The following is a 16,849-nucleotide window of genomic DNA, read 5'->3' on the forward strand; positions in this document are numbered from 1 at the left end:
ACAGCCATGAAAGCAACAAACAAACCAACAGGATCAACGGAGATAGATTCTACCTGTTTTCTGCATGTTTTCTAACAGTTTGGTGAACAGAGACGTAACAAACCCCGGGTAAATATTGGAGATGTATTTTAAAGATGGAGACAGCTTAGAGTCCAAAAAGACGCCGAGTTGACTAATTTCCTCCTGAACAGGTAAGCGTTTTAAAGCTTTAGGCTAATTTATCATGGCTATAAGGGACGGGCATTTAATGTAATTTCAACATATCCAGAGTACCTAAGTTGGTTACTGTCAAAAACAATTAATGTAAAGAAGGACTTGCTATTTATGTTCGGGGTTACGGGGATCAGCCAATCAGCGCCTTTGCTTTGGGTTCACAGAGAGGACACCTGAGGCCTGTACTACGAAGCACGATTTGGCATTAACGAGGTAACTTCAGGTTCAACCCAGGGTTTTGTGTATCACTTGTTACTGGGTTAAATCACCGTGGTAACTTATGCTGAACACCTAACCTGGTCGGGAGGAGTTGTTGGAGATTAGAGATCAACCGGTGTTAAAGCACCGCCTACTGACCAATCAATACTCGATTGATAACGGCGTCACCGTTCTTAGAAGATCTGGTGGAGCTCGGTGCAGAGAGAGAGAGAGAGAGAGAGAGAGAAGAGAGAGAGGTGTGCTCAGAAAAGTTAAAACATTTAGAGACTGACAACCCCGTTAACATTCCCTGATGGGAATGTTTACGAAAGATAAAGATTTTCAGCGGAGGGAATTACGTATAGGTTATTTGTCGGCTTCTTGAGCCGTGTGTTGCCAATGCCACACATCGGTTTTTATATTTTCTTATTTTCTCTCACAATTGTTACCACTGCCAGGGTTGCATCTGATAATATAGTAGGCTAAAGCAACGGCAGTTTATGGAAAGCAAAAGCGTAATTACGGTCAGATCTTGTACCTGACTGATGGGGAAGTGATATTGATAAGAATTGTGATTTATGCATAACAGTGTTTTGCTTGTAAAACCGTATCTGTGTTCTTCATATTTTTGTAGAATTATAATTTGCTCTTCTTATGTAAAATATAATTTATTTTATAATAATTTATACTGTTTATTGATCCCCAGTGGGGAAATTACAATTTACACTCTGTTTGTTAGAAATCACTACACACAGGCCAGTCAGAGTGAGTGGGCTGCCAGTGCTGGACCAGCACCCTGAGCGGTTGGGGGGGTACAGTGCCTTGCTCAAGAGCACCTGGCAGTGCCCAGGAGGTGAATTGGCATCTCTCCAGCTACCAATCCACACTCTGTACTTTAGTCCATACTGGTACTTGAACCGGCGACCCTCTGGTTCCCAACCCAAGTCCCTACGGACTTAGCTAGATGTTTGTGATTGGTTGTGCTGTGCAAACACCGCCTCTTCTATGTGAATGCGCGCGTCGCTGGATTGGGAAACCCTGGGTTGACTGAACTAGTTGTTAACCACCGTTATGACACAGTTTATGTGGTTAGGTTAGGTGAAGACCGATAACTGAAAAAAATGCAGGGCATGTTGATCTTGATTCGTAGTACAGGCTTCTGTATGCGCTGGCTGATAAGTTTAGTCTTTAAGTTAATAGTGAGAGTGGCCTGGAGAAGTGGGTTAGGGTTAACCCTTGTCGTCTATGTCGCCATCTGTAAATGCGTCCATTCAGAGACATGTGAGTACACTGGTGTAAATGTTTACATACTGTATGTGTATTTCGGTGCCTTAGGTTTATATGAATGTTGTCTGTTCTGGGATACTCAGTTGAAATGCAGTATGTCAGCATAAAGTTTGCTAGCAGCATGCTAATGCTTAGTATTATTAGTGTTACTACTATTGTGCTTGTGTACTATGTGTGTACTCACATGACACTGTATCATTATTATCTGAGTGTTTACAATGGTTGTGTATTAGAGAACATGTGCAAATTTTAAAATGTTTCATATCGGGCCAAAAAATTGCTTCTGTTAAAACAAACATGCTCACATAATGTATAGTAATTGATGTGTATGTGGGAGTGTATTTGTAAATGAATGCTGAGGAATGAATGAAGGGTGTGATCATTTAAATGTTGGTTTTGGGATAAATGTGTTAAATTCATTTGTTGACATCAGCCTGCCCAGGGACTACAGGTGGAAACTAGCACATGTGCTACAACCTGGTATAATGCATCTCTCCTGTCTAAGGTTAATGTATATTGTACGTTGTCCCTGTTTAAATAAATAAAATACAAATACAAAACTATGTTTGGGTTGCAGTTACTGAGATCCCAGCAGTAAGAAGGCTGTTTAATTTAATAAGAAGCTGATATGTGTTATCTGGTATATTATTTGGTTATTTGATATACTGGTAAGCAGCTAGCTACTTAAAGTGAAAGTTATACTAATTACCATTTATTAGCCTTACTAATTGCATCCTGTCAGCACTGTCATTTTTAATTCAATTTCAATTCAATTTCAATTCAATTTATTTATAGTATCAAATCATAACAACAGTTATCTCGAGACACTTTACAGATAGAGTAGGTCTAGACCACACTCTATAATTTCCAAAGCCCCAACAATTACAGTAATTCCCTCAAGAGCAAGCATTAGCAGTGGCTGTTGCGACAGTGGCAAGGAAAAACTCCCTTTTAGGAAGAAACCTCGGCAGACCCAGACTCTTGGTAGGCGGTGTCTGACGGGGCCGGTTGGGGGTGTGATGAACAGTGGCGATAGTAGTCACATTAAAGATAATGGAACAGTGACTTTGAAGGTAGTCATTGTAGTTCATGTCATAGCAGGGCACATTGTGTCATACTGAGTAGTGCAGTCTCCTATACCGGATCCTGACTACTCTGTGTGTATGAACATCGCAGCAGGGCGTTGCGGGATGTAACGTGGCGCTGCAGAGCACGGGTGGATAAGCTTTATCAAAGAGGAGAGTTTTCAGTTTATTCTTAAATGAGGTGATGGTGTCTGCCCCCTTAACCCAGACTGGGAGCTGGTTCCACAGGAAAGGAGCCTGGTAGCTGAAGGCTCTGGCCCCCAGTCTACTTTTAGAGACTAGGAACCACAAGTAACTCTGCATTCTGGGAGCGCAGTGCTCTAGTGGGACAATAAGGTACTAGGAGCTGTTCTAGATAGGATGGTGCTTGACCATTTAGGGCTTTGTAGGTCAGGAGAAGGACTTTAAAGTCAATCCTGAATTTTACAGGAAGCCAATGCAGAGAAGCTAACACGGGAGAAATATGATCTCTTTTCTTAGTTCTTGTCAGAACACGCGCTGCAGCATTAGGGCATTTTTCCATTACATGGTACCTGCTCGACTCGCCTCGACTCTACTCGCCTTTTTTGATTTTCCATTACGAAAAAAAGTCCCTAGTACCTGCTAACAGGTACTTTTTTTAGTATCACTAGCGAGCTGAGGCGATACCATATTCTTTCTTCTGGCTGTGGCAACAGCCACATCCGAGAGTCAACCTTCTACATTCTGTGTGTGCGCGCCATTACAGTCCTCGTTATCAAGTCTCCATTACAAATTGGTCCTTCAAGCCAGATTATGTGACTGCTGTGTGTGAGGATGTTCCCATTTGGTAGGGGTAAGGCACCTCACTTCCTGATACCCGCCCGAGACGTCAGACATGTCCGCCAACCTGGCTTGCTGACTATGACGTCTCCCTGCCTGTTGTGGAGAGACCCCCCCAGGCTGCAGCACTCTCCCCTCAGTCCCCCCATCAGATGCAGGAGCCCTACTACAGTACTGAGAGGATCGACCAGATGTTAACGCGCACCCCCCAGCTCTTTGATCAGTGGAACCAGACTGGTGCTTGCACTAAGTATCCCAGGGAGTCAGCGTTCTCGGGATCCCATTATCAGAGCACCCCAGACCCACTGTCTCACAGAGTAGACCCAGGGGCTTCACCTAGGGCTGGACCGGTATGGATATTTTCTTACCGCTGTTGAAAAGCAAGAAATTCCGGCGGTATACCGCAAACCCCTTACGAGAGTAGTGTAAGTTAGAGCGATAATGGCAGGGTGCCTTAAGTGAGGGACGTCAGTGCCTGTGTGGGCACTGCAAGGAGAGCGAGCCGTAACGGAGAGTAGCATATGAGTGCAGCTGTGAGGAAAAGAGAGAGAAAAAAGAGTTAGCAAAGTTGATGTAAAGTGAGTTAAAAGTGAACAATAAAACAACAAGCTAGAGCTTCTCAAGATACAGTGGCTTTATCTATTGTCATCACTGCCGGTAAAGTGAATGGCGTTACCCCCGAAAAAACATCGGCTTAAACCTCACAACATATGTTGCAGCCATACTCTAAAAATATTGCAGCACAGTGTTTCCATTTCAGCTCAATGTGAGAGTCTTTACTGAGTTTTGCTGTCATTTAGGGCCAAAATGGTTTCTCTCATCTCCATTGATCCATTCCACAGACAGTTCAGAAAGCTCTTTTGTCAATGAAGTAAAATATAAATAAAATAGTTTGCCGACAATGCCGAGTGCAGCCCGTCTAGCAGTTGAGCAGACAGAGAGCATAGAAAGCGACTCTGCAGTTCGCTAACTTGTTGCTCTCTCTACCAATATAAGCCGCTCTGTTTTAGGCTACGAAATGTGCATTCAGGCTGAAATTCAATCATGCTGTTTTATCGGGATAAAGCTATAAACTAAAATAGATAAAGCTGCTATGCTAATGTGCAATGGTAAACACTGCAGCTTGTTAAGCTATTTAATGTGTCTACCTCAGCTGAGAACGGAGAAATGCCTTTGCCTTTCCTACCGTAATACATGGTAGGAAAGGCAAAGACATTTCTCAGATACAAGACATTACACAGGTACTCTCGCATATAGGCCTAATAGTCAACACGAATGGAATGTTATTATGTGTCATGGAACATTGCGCTCCCCAACTTGCGAAAGGTCGGATTTGCTCCATCTTTTGATGATAAGTTTTGTTTAGAAAACCTTGAATCCATGTAAGACAAAATGTCATCAGACATCCATGTCATTAGAATCAATGAATCCATGTCATTAGACACAATCTGCACACATGTGCAGGTGTGACAGACAAGAGCAGCTTCCTGGAATCCCGGCACATGACAACTGCAAGCTGGTTGCATCTGGTCAGATGTGGAGGTCACACCAGCCGACGGAGAATTCCTGACAGTGAGAGCCCTGGTTGGCATGCTCGTCCAGCTTGGAGGGAGAGGCCATATTGAGCTTCAGTGTGGGTCTCATGTCACTAGGCTGATATCCATGCTCCCACAAGACATGTGGTCTGGGTTTATGAGACACCTACATCCCCTTTGCATCCGTGTCCCTACGCTGTTAGACTTCGCCAGCTGGCTGGAGTTTGAGCTGCAGATTCAGCAGTATGGATATGAGTCTCGACCCAGAGAGAACCCAGAGGGTAAAAGGGAGAGACAGAAGGACTCAAAGTCTGGCAGGCTAACCACAGTCCTCTATGGAGCTAAACAGTCTTCAAGTGGCCCGGCTGTCCCAGTATCGCCATCCACCAGTGCCAATCAACAAGGCAAGGTCGCCCTGCCCTGCCCATACTGTACCGATGCCCTGCATTACCTGAACCAGTGCACTAAATTTCAGCCAGCTAACAACTGAGCAGCGGAGAGACTGGGTCAAGAGTAACAGGCGGTGATGGCATTGTGGTTGCTGTCACCAGGCCGCACAGTGCAAACTAAAGGCCAGGTGCAAGAAATGTGATGGCAGACATCTGGAAACTCTCCACAACCTTAACACTAGACCAGCCATAGTAACACCAGCCACAGAGAACACCTCCTGCCTAGTGAGAATTGCCAATGAAGTTCTCTACCTAGATAGGCAGTCCGGCTGCAGTCAGGTGCTCCTGAAGGTGACAAAGGTTGTGCTACATAATGTAGAGCAAGGCATGGGGACCTACGCAATACTGGATGACGGATCAGAGTGGACTATGCTCCTTCCAGCCGCTGCTAAGGAGCTTAAACTTAAAGATGACCTGAACTGAAAATAATCTGCGTTGATAATGTGTTGGTTATGACAAATAAAAATGAATTACACTAAAAATTTTAATAAAAAAAATCAATATAGCTTTTTTTAAGCAACACAAAAATTAAGTTTGTTAGTATTAGAACGCTGATAATTTCGATGGCGTCACTGGCATGGTAGGACCTGCGAAGGTATATAGGCTATAGTGCAGCATACACATGAAAATTAGTAATTTTAATGGCATAGTAGGTTACGCATTTGAGCCTGTGACGGACAGGCCTGCAGTGTCTGACTAACACCACATGGAGGGTGATCAGTTTCAGGCTCCACCTGCAGTACAGGATCATGTGGGGGGAAGTGACTGGTGTGTGTGTGGGCGCTGCCGGAGCATGGACACTGCAACTGAATCCATCTGTGATTGGACGAATTCATCCAATGGGATCGCTTGTTAAGTTACCTGCACGCAAAATGTTAAAACCAAAATAAATAAAGTTTGAAAAAAGAAAAAAAAAGTTCGCTGCACGTAGGAGAGTCACCCAAGGTTAACCCTAGATGCACGGAGGAGTTTTGCCGTTTACGTTAGGCTAGTGTAGAGTTGGCAGATTTTTTCCTTGTGGTCGTTGATGGATATTGCACAAATGGATACTGTTAGTTAGCAGCTAGTAACGCATTATTATTGATCTGTGATATCGTCGGAGTCAGGATTTATTCATACAGTCTATGGTCGGAGTGCTAGCTTGTGGAGTTTGACATAAGTGTTTCCAACGTGTTTAGCTGCTAGCCCTTTCCCTAGGTTGGAGCGTGTTGTATCCAGCTTGGTTTTGTGACTCATTTTCAATGAATGGCCAGTGTGTCAGTCTCAGTTTTGTTGAACGCTATAAAGCCTACACGTTAGGCTTTATTTGTGCGTGTAAGTGAATATGTACGTGTTTGTGTATGTGACAACAACGTTACATCCAGCCCTTTGCCTAGTAAACTTGCTAGCATGCTGGATAACAGCTAAACATCCCTCTCTGTCCTCTGCCTGATGGGAGCGTTTCAGCGCCCTGTCTCTGCGGCAGATAGCATCGGTGGTGTTAATACTTGCCGTTGGTCTATCGGTCTGCCCTGTACTGTAGTCTGAAAAGTCGATAATTGAGGGTATGGCCTCATGTTTCAGTCTGTTGGACTTAACCCTCACCAGTGACCCTGTTATATCAAAAGTACAACTCTCTAAATAGTCTGTCGCTAAAAAATGCTCGCTACAGACTCGAAATCCAGGGGCTGTTGGAGGGCTTGCCAGTTTTAAGGCAGCTAGCCATGAGTTGAGGACTGGTTTCCTTGTCAAAGGTAGCCTGTGGAAATGTATTGTAACCCCAGCTGCCTTAGCCCTATACAATTCATTACTGCAGCCAGTGGCAATACAGTAAGACCCCCATAGACCTGTTGGTTTCAGTTTCCTCAGCCATGTCCGTTAGCCTCTGACTGTTTACATTCTATGGCTGCTTACCATGCCAGTGACGTAGCTGGTTGTGGAATTCCAACATGGCGGCGCCCATGTAACAACAACAACACTTTCAATGTTCCATTATATCCCTTTTTTATTGTACCAACAACAGAAATAAAATACATCTGTTATATCACCTTTACTCAAATTCCAGTTCAGTTCATCTTTAAAGGGGAGCCAGAGAACCTTGCTTCACGGACGCACGCAAGGATCTTAGTGTTCTACATGGTATGTCTGTTTCCTTTTCTATTTCTCCTGCTAGGCACCCCCAAAAGACAGAAGATCCGGAGGACCTTTACTGCCGATCAGCTGGGGCTGGCGGAGCACTCACAACTGCTGAACACGCTCCAGCGCAAATATAAGCACCTGAGAGGCCTCCCCCTGCAAAGACTGGAACGTGTCCATCCCATGGTCCTCATTGGGTCAGAATACATGCTCCTGATCACCCCAGTAGAGCCGGTTCATCTGGGACCGCCTGGAGGACCAACTGCTTTAAAGACCAAGTTGGGCTGGGCTATCCAGGGCCCAAACCAGAGTCATTCGACAGCATCTCCAGCCACAGCAGTGTCTGCATATAGCCACACAGTCACCCTCTGTAGAGCTCCTTTATCATGTGGAGAAGCTATGGCAAATGGACATATTGCCTTACAGGAGTGAGAAGATGGTGACCCGCTCATGGCAAGATCCAGAGGCAGTTCACATGCTGGAAACCAGGACAGTGAGGGTGGAAGTCGACGGAGTCCATCTCTACGCCACCCCCTTGCTGTGTGTAAAAAACATGCCTTGTCTCCACACCTCCAAAGATGCTGTACTGGCGAGTCTGCGGAGCACCGAAAGACACTTGATGAAAGACCCAGCACCAGCCTATGCAGCAGAGATCCTGAAAGTGGAACAGGCCGGGTACGTGAAGAAGGTAGCAGAGGAGGAGCTGAGTACGCCAACAGAGTCCTGGTTTATACTTCACCGCATTTTGAGTGATAATGGGAAAAACAGACTCATATTCAACTGCAACTTCGCATGCAAGGACTACAACTTAAATGAGCTGCTACGACCAATTCAATTTCAATTCAATTTTATTTATAGTACCAAATCATAACACGAGTTATCTCGAGACACTTTACAGATAGAGTAGGTCTAGACCACACTCTATAATTTACAAAGCCCCAACAATTACAGTAATTCCCTCAAGAGCAAGCAGTGCGACAGTGGCGAGGGAAAACTCCCTCTTGGGAAGAAACCTCGGACAGACCCAGGCTCTTGGTAGGCGGTGTCTGACGGTGCCAGTTGGGGATGTGATGAACAGTGGCAATAATAGTCACATTAATAATGGAACAGTGACTTCAAATGGTAGTCGTAGTAGTTCCTGTCATATCAGTGCTCTGCAGGGCGTTACAGGATGTAGCGTGGCCCAGCAGAGCATGGATGGACGTAGCAGGAAGCAGCAGGGTTCAGCAGGACGCAGCATGACATTGCAGGGCACCGCAGAGCTTAGCAGGGAGTGCAGCAGGACCACGGTGACAGCTGCAACCAAGATCTTGGTGCCAACGTTCTCCAAGGAAATACGCTGGGTGATACCAGGCCCCACATTGACCTCCAGCCTGCTAGGTGTCCTGCTGAGATTCAGGGAGCATGTTGTGCAGCGACATTAAAGGCATGTTCCACCAGATCAGCTTGCTGCCAGGAGATAGATTCCTTGCTTCGTTTCGTGTGGAGGGACCTGAACAGAGAGGTGCCACCCGGCACCTACGAGTGGCAGGTCCTCCCCTTTGGAACCACATGCAGCCCCTGCTGTGCAACATTTGCACTACCGAAGCATGTAACAGACCACAGCCAGCTAGAGGAGGACGTCCAGATGGTCGTTGAGCGTTACTTCTATGTGGATAACCACTTACAGAGCCTCTCCTCCCCTACAGCAGCCAGACAGCTGGTTGACAAATTGAAGATACTGTTAGCCTCAGGGGGGTTTGAGCTGCGTCAGTGAACTAGTAACGTCCCCGAAGTTATCAGTCACCTTCCTAAAAAGGCAAGATCCCAGAGCAACAAGCTATGGCTCACAGAGTCAAACGAGGATCCACAGGAGCTTGCACTTGGACTCCGATGGCATACAAGTGCCGCCTCACTGACTATGCAGTCACCAGCAGTCGATACCGCGATTATAGCTATGTTTAGCGGTGACTGGTGCATAGCTGGCAGTGCTGTTGCAGCGTGAACTCACCCTGGTACTTCATGAAGTGGTGCTCTGGACAGACTCTACCACAGTTCTCACATGGCTCTAGTCAGACTCTTGCAGGTTTAAGGTGTTTGTGGGCACCAGAGTCGTTGAGATCCAGGAGCTGACTGAGGCCCAAGTATGGAGGTACGTGGATTCTGCAAACAATCCCGTAGATGACATTATGTGTGCAAAGACCCTAATGGAGCTGGCAGGGGAGAACTGGTGGAGCCACGGCACAGCATTTTTGCGCCTTTCACCTGAGCACTGGCCTACCAAGCCAGAGGCTGAGCAGTTGGATGTCACAGAGCTTTGCAAGGCCGCAATTTGCAACTCCATCACCACTGCTCGTCTTCCGCCCTTGATGCCAGTCAATTTAACAGTTTCAGGATCATGATAGAAGCGGTTGTGCAGTTCCGCCACAGGGCGGCGAGTAGCCAGTCCACGCCAGCTGCACAAGACTATCAGGAAGCTGAAAGAGACCTACTGAGACAAGCCCAGGTAGACTGCTTCAAGAAGGACTTTCAACACCTCTCAGAAAGAAAACCTGTCCCCTCCACCAGCCACCCCTGAATAGGACAACCAACTGAAGCTGATCTGGGTTGGAGGCAGATTGCATCGCAGTGACTTGCTGGACCCGAAGCCATTCAGCCCATAGTTCTAGACCCAGCTCACTAGGTGAGCTCATCATTCAAGATGCTGACTGAGACCTACGTCATCCAGGCTCAGGTCTTGCAGAACTTTGCTGACGGTACTGACTCCTTTGTGGAAGAGAAGCTGTGAACCGGCACCAGCACTCCTGCCCTGATTGTCGGAGATGGAGAGCGAAGCCTGCAGTGCCACAAATGACAGACCTACCTTTTGCCCGCCTTCGGCTGATGAAACCAAATTTTTTCTCTACAGGAACAGATTGTTTCGGGCCCTTCATGGTCAAATCCGGACGGTGTAATGAGAAGCGTTGGGGTATACTATTTAAGTGCCTTACTACCTGAACTGTCCACATAGCTTTGATAGATATTAAATCTATCAAAGCTTCCCTGTATGCAATGATCCAAATGGAGACTGTGACAGAAGAAGTCCTACGCACGGTCATTTATCAGGCACTATCTTCCTGCCCTGCAGACGTGCACCAAGTGGCAGAAAGAAGTGGCCCCACTACAACCTGGTGCTGTCGCAATGATCGTTGACCCACAGCTCCAGAGGGCACTCTGGCCTACTGGCCGCATCACAAAGGTTATTCAGGTACAGATGGGAGGATCAGGACAGCGGAGATCCAGGTAAACGACAGGAACTACACCCGGCCAGGTGCCCGTCTTGTCCCACTTCCTGCCATACTTGAGACGGCACCTGAGACCACCAGTCCTTCTCAGAGACAGCAAATTTGACTGTGCAAATTTGGGGGCGGCTGTAAAGAAGGACTTGCTATTTATGTTCAGGGTAACGGGGATCAGCCAATCAGCGCCTTTGTTTTGGTGTCACAATGAGGACACCTGTATGCGCTGGCTGATAAGTTTAGTTTTTAAGTTAGTAGTGAGAGCGGCCTGGAGAAGTGTATAGTTGTCGTCTATGTCGCCATCTGTGCATGCGTGCATTCAGAGACATGTGAGAACACTGGTGTAAATGTTTACATATGTGTATTTTGGTGCCTTAGGTTTATATAAATGTTGTCTGTTCTGGGATCCTCAGTTGAAATGCAGTATGTTAGCATAAAGTTTGCTAGCAGCATGCTAATGCTTAGTATAATTACACTAGTATTGTGCTTATGTGTGTACTCACATGACACTGTATAATTATTATCTGAGTGTTTACAATGGTTGTGTATTAGAGAACTATGTTTGGGTTGCTGTTACTGAGATGCCAGCAGTAAGAAGGCTGTTTAATTTAATAAGGAGCTGATATGTGTTATTTGATATATTATTTGGTTATTTGATATAAGCAGCTATAGCTACTTAAAGTGAAAGTTATACTAATTACCATTTATTAGCCTTACTAATTGCACCCTGTTGTTTTTACTTGTCTGCTGATATTTCCCTTTTTTATTGGTTTATTGTAGAACCACACACACACACTCAAAAAGACACAGACAATCATATGCTGGCCCCCAATAAATCTATTGAAGAGCATCAGAGCATTCAACTGCATTTTTATCAATGCACCACAGTGGTCACCTATTCTCAACCAGCTACAGTTACAGTCCTAGTTATCAAGTCTACATTACAATGGAGACACAGCCAGTAAAGTGATCCCGACTGGTCCTGGCTAACGCCGCCATGCTAACCCTGCTAACTGCTAACATTACCGGAGGACCAGGCAAGCTGGCCAAGGCTGTTTACAACGTGTAGCCTGTTCAGCAGCCTTAGCTGACAACGTTGAGTTATTTTAAGCCAAGAGAGGGAGGCTGTAAAGTTAGCAGTGTGTTTAGCGATTGTTGCCGTAATTCTAAGCCAATAAAGTGTGTTCAGTCGGGTGGAGGGGACGGCAAGGTAGTGTTATTTTTAGCGGTTCCTACCGTAATCCCAACCCGAGGAAGTGTGTCTCTCAGTTGGGTACAGAGCTCCGCTTGAACACACGCTGTTATGGCTGTCAATATAGCCAGCATCTAACGTTAGCTACTCCGCTGTGCTGTGAAGTAATGTCTGACTATGTGAGACTAGCGTTTAGCAACATTGTTGGATGCTGCGGTCTCAGCCTGGCAACCTCTGTGAACTTCGAGTCTGGGGAGGAGGGGGCAGGGGAGACGACTCTCTCCAGTATTTTAAATTTGTACAGCAGTAACTATTTTAAACACTAGCTGTCAGTATTAATATAGTCAGGCCCGGATTATCCATAAGGGCACTTGGGCCAGTGCCCAGGGGCACCAACCATTCACAACCAGTGGGGGGGCACCACATGAAACAAGCTTTAACAATATTTTCCGTAAGTTGTTATATTATTCACTTGAAATTGTTGAAAGATCATACATTACTCGTTTATGAACACTAATTTCACAATAATAATAATAATAATAATAAATTATAAATAAATCAATATTACATGACCACTATCACACCCCCTCCCCAATCTGTCAGAGTTGAGTTGGTACGCGCAAATGTATCATTTGGGGGATGTGGGGGTTTAACAATAATCAAAAGTGGCCAGTTTAACCCCCCCAAAAATGTTATCATAATGATGAATGTAAAATATGAACTGTTATAAAAACTGATGTGGTTGGCTTTCTTGATTAAATGTAAATGGAAAGCAAAGAAAACTTTTTTTCACACAAACCCCCCCCACCTCTGGGTGAGACTTGGTCGCGCCCAACCTCACAGCACTGCCGGTGCTTCATGAGTTTATTCAGTAAGCAGAGAAGTGTAAAAGACCGGTCCACAGTCTGTGCTTCTTTTCCTAGAACTTGTATTTCTTTCAGAGGACTTTGCAATAAATCCATATTCTTAGATCTAATATTGATAGTCTTTTGTCCATATCTTATTCATTTTAGGTCCTTTTATTGTCATTAGCTGTGATGCTAAAGCAGTTTTAGCTTTCCCATGATGCTTTTGAAAGTTTTTGAACAATCGGAGGAGTTGCTTTCAGGGCCCGTGAAATAAAGTCAGAAAAATACACATTTGACCGACCCACAATGCTGCAATTGTTATGGGCTGGCTCTGTCTTTCCCTGTCCCTACCTGTTTTCCTCTTCCCTTTTTCCCTGTGTTTGTTGTCTGTGTCTGTCTCCACCTGCTGTGGCAGTTCATGCAGAGGATCTAGGTCAAGGGGCGTGGCCATTCTCTCCAGCTCTGTTCCCACCAGCTGCAGCTCATTCCATCAATCAACCAGCAGTTATCTACCCGGGCTGTTCACCTCTCCATCGCCAGTTCGTTTCTACACAACCAGTGGTAACGTGGCTCCGTAAACCTACCTCTGATGCCGTTCCTACACTCTCTGCATTGTCGTTGTTGCTGCATTTAACCTTGTCTCTCCTCCGGTCAGATTCCGTTCTGTACCTCCTGCCTGCTGCTCCCACGCTGTGACCTGCTCATCTGCTCCCTGCTCTCCTCGTCATCCAGCTCTCAGTGCTGCCGGTTCTCCACACCACTCAGATCCCATCCCGGTCTGAAGCCGCTCCACCCCGAACTGTTACTCTCTGCCTAACACGCTGTGTAAATAAACACCTTAACTGACCCTCTCTGTCCGTGTGTCCGTCTCTGAGCCTGAGTCACTAAACCGGGGCTTAACAGCAATATATAGTATTGATTTTGGCTTTTTGAATTGATAGACCTTTTTGAATTGAGACGTTTGAATATAGTGCTCACTGCTCATATGCTACATGTATGTAGTTGGATAAGTTGGTAAATTACATTGGAGAAATCCCCTTGATTATGTCTGATATTTTTGGCAGGGGTAAGCAAGTGTTTTCTCTTTGCATAATGAAAATGCTTTGTTTTTTTGAGGTATAGTGCCCAGTGTGTTAAAGGTTTATTGTACTAAGTTACCCTGAAGCCTTAGCATGGCGGAAGCACAGGAAGTGAGCAGTGTTTGGCGCTACAAGCGAGTAGCCTACATGTGTTGACGAGGCTGTTAAAGTAATAAAGAGTTCTCATAAGTAAGCATGCTGCCGTGCCCAGTTTGTCATACAGAAGGAACAAACATAACATGGTGTCAGAAGTGGGATATTCGCTGCAAGAAGTGGAGTTTTGCACGCTGCAAGGATTAGAAAAAAGAGGCTAACGCTAGCAACAGGTGATCGCTCGTCAAGCGAGAAGGGGGGGGAAAGAAACATGGATAAGCTAAGTCCACCAACACAACGGGAAATCTGGCTGACAACTGGAAAAGGTTTAAGCAGAGATTCAACATATATATGGCTGCAAGTGGATGTGGTGAAGAAGATGACAAGGTAAAAGCGTCAATCTTTCTGCACGTCATAGGTGAGGATGCGCTGGATATATAACAGTTTCCAACTTGACGAAGTTGCGACCCTGAGTACGCTAATGTAAAAGTTCGAAGAATACTTTGTGCCAAGACAGAACATTACCTTTGAGAGATACAAGTTTTTCTCGTAATCAAAAACAAGGAGAGGGTTTTGATCAGTATTTAGCTGAGTTGCACACGCTGAGTAAGACGTGTGAATTTGGGAATTTGAGAGACTCGCTAATCAGAGATAAAATCGTCTGTGGCATACAGTTGTGTTCAAAATGATTCAACCCCCACTGAAATTGATTGTTTTGGCCAGTTTGACATTGATTTTGATCATTCAGTCATCCTGCTTACAATTAAATCAAAGAGGCACGTGTAGGTCAGACAAATATAACATAACATTCATAATGAAATAACCACAAATGTCTTTTCTGTGCTCACATTATTATCAGTTTTATTCAACCCCCAAGTGACATTCAATCTTAGTACTTAGTACAACATCCTTTTACAGTTATAACAGCTTTTAAACGTGAAGCATAGCTTGACACAAGTGTCTTGCAGCGATCTACGGGTATCTTCGCCCATTCATCATGGGCAAAAGCCTCCAGTTCAGTCACATTCTTAGGCTTGCGCACTGCAACTGCTTTCTTTAAGTCCCACCAGAGGTTCTCAATCGGATTTAAGTCTGGTGACTGCGATGGCCACTTCAAAATGTTCCAGCCTTTAATCTGCAACCATGCTCTAGTGGACTTGGAGGTATGCTTGGGATCATTGTCCTGTTGAAAGGTCCAACGTCTCCCAAGCCTCAGGTTTGCGGGACGGCACTGACACATTGTCATCCAATATCCCCTGGTACTGAAGAGAATTCATGGTACCTTGCACACGCTGAAGCTTCCCAGTACCTGCAGAAGCAAAACAGCCCCAAAGCATGATTGACCCCCCGCCATGCTTCACAGTAGGAAAGGTGTTCTTTTGTTCATGGGCCTTGTTCTTCCTCCTCCAAACATAGCGTTGATCCATGGGCCCAAACAGTTCTAATTTTGTTTCATCAGTCCACAGAACACTATCCCAAAACTTCTGTGGTTTGTCCACATGACTTTTGGCATACTGCAGTCGACTCTTCTTATTCTTTGGAGACAGCAAGGGGGTGCGCCTGGGAGTTCTGGCATGGAGGCCTTCATTACGCAGGGTGCGCCGTATTGTCTGAGCAGAAACTTCAGTACCTACATCCGACAAATCTTTTCTCAGTTCCTCAGCAGTCACACAGAGACTTTTCTCCACTCTACGCTTCAGGTAGCGCACAGCAGTCGAAGTCAGCATCTTCTTTCTGCCACGACCAGGTAGCGTTTCAACAGTGCCCTTTGCCTTGAATTTGCGAATGAGGCTTCCTATGGTGTCTCTTGGTATGTTTAACATCTTTGCAATCTTCTTATAGCCATTGCCCTTCCTGTGAAGAGTAACCACCTCTTCTCTTGTCTTCCTGGACCATTCTCTTGACTTCACCATGTTTGTAACCACACCAGTAAATGTCTAGAAGGAGCTGAGTATCACAGTCATTTTAAAGCTGCCTAATTGGTGCTTATTAGGCTTTATTGCTGCTCCCTGACATCCACAGGTGTTTTCAATACCTGACTGAAAACACTTCAATGAACCTCTGTTCTTCAGAGTTGTAGTCTTTAAGGGGTTGAATAATTGTGTCAATGAAGAATTCACAAAATAAACATTTACTACTGTATTACAAAACCAATTGATGTCATTTTAGTTGCATATGGTTCTTTAAGAAGTCCTTGTAGGATTTCATTATGAATACAATTACAAATGTACACTAAATTCCCTAAAACCATTTACAGCATTGGGGGGGTTGAATAATTTTGAACACAACTGTACCTGATAATGGACTGCGAGAAAGACTACTGCAGGAGCAAGACCTGACATTAAACAAAACTGTGAACATGTGCAGAGCAGCAGAAACCACACGTGCTCAAGCCAGCAGTACATGCTATAAAGACAGGAGAACAGCACTTTAAACATCCAAATAAATGCAAGTCGCAAAGAGACACTAAAACAGACTTTAAATGTGGGAAATGTGGAGGAAGCCACAAACCAAGGTCGTGTCCAGCATATGGCAAGCAGTGTCATACCTGCGGGAAGAATAACCACTTCTCAAAATGCTGCAAAGCGGAGGCTTTTAGGAAAAAGAAGGTGCATGCAGTTGAAGAGGAACCTGAGGAGTTCTTTGTGGATGCTGGATGCCGGAGGGAAGGTACAGGTTTTTACGTCTACCATACGG

The 16,849-nt window shown here is 45.2% G+C and overlaps 1 long non-coding RNA gene across 1 annotated transcript; it reads left to right on the top strand.

The window, feature by feature from the left end:
• The first annotated feature begins 13,023 nt into the window (after positions 1-13,023).
• On the top strand, positions 13,024-13,827 carry LOC120545929. Its single transcript, XR_005636757.1, has 2 exons — positions 13,024-13,541; positions 13,636-13,827. It is a non-coding gene; the product is annotated as an uncharacterized LOC120545929 (long non-coding RNA).
• Positions 13,828-16,849: the final 3,022 nt, after the last annotated feature.

The sequence above is a fragment of the Perca fluviatilis genome, chromosome 17 (assembly GCF_010015445.1).
Source record: "Perca fluviatilis chromosome 17, GENO_Pfluv_1.0, whole genome shotgun sequence".
In the NCBI taxonomy this organism is placed as follows: Eukaryota; Metazoa; Chordata; class Actinopteri; order Perciformes; family Percidae; genus Perca; species Perca fluviatilis.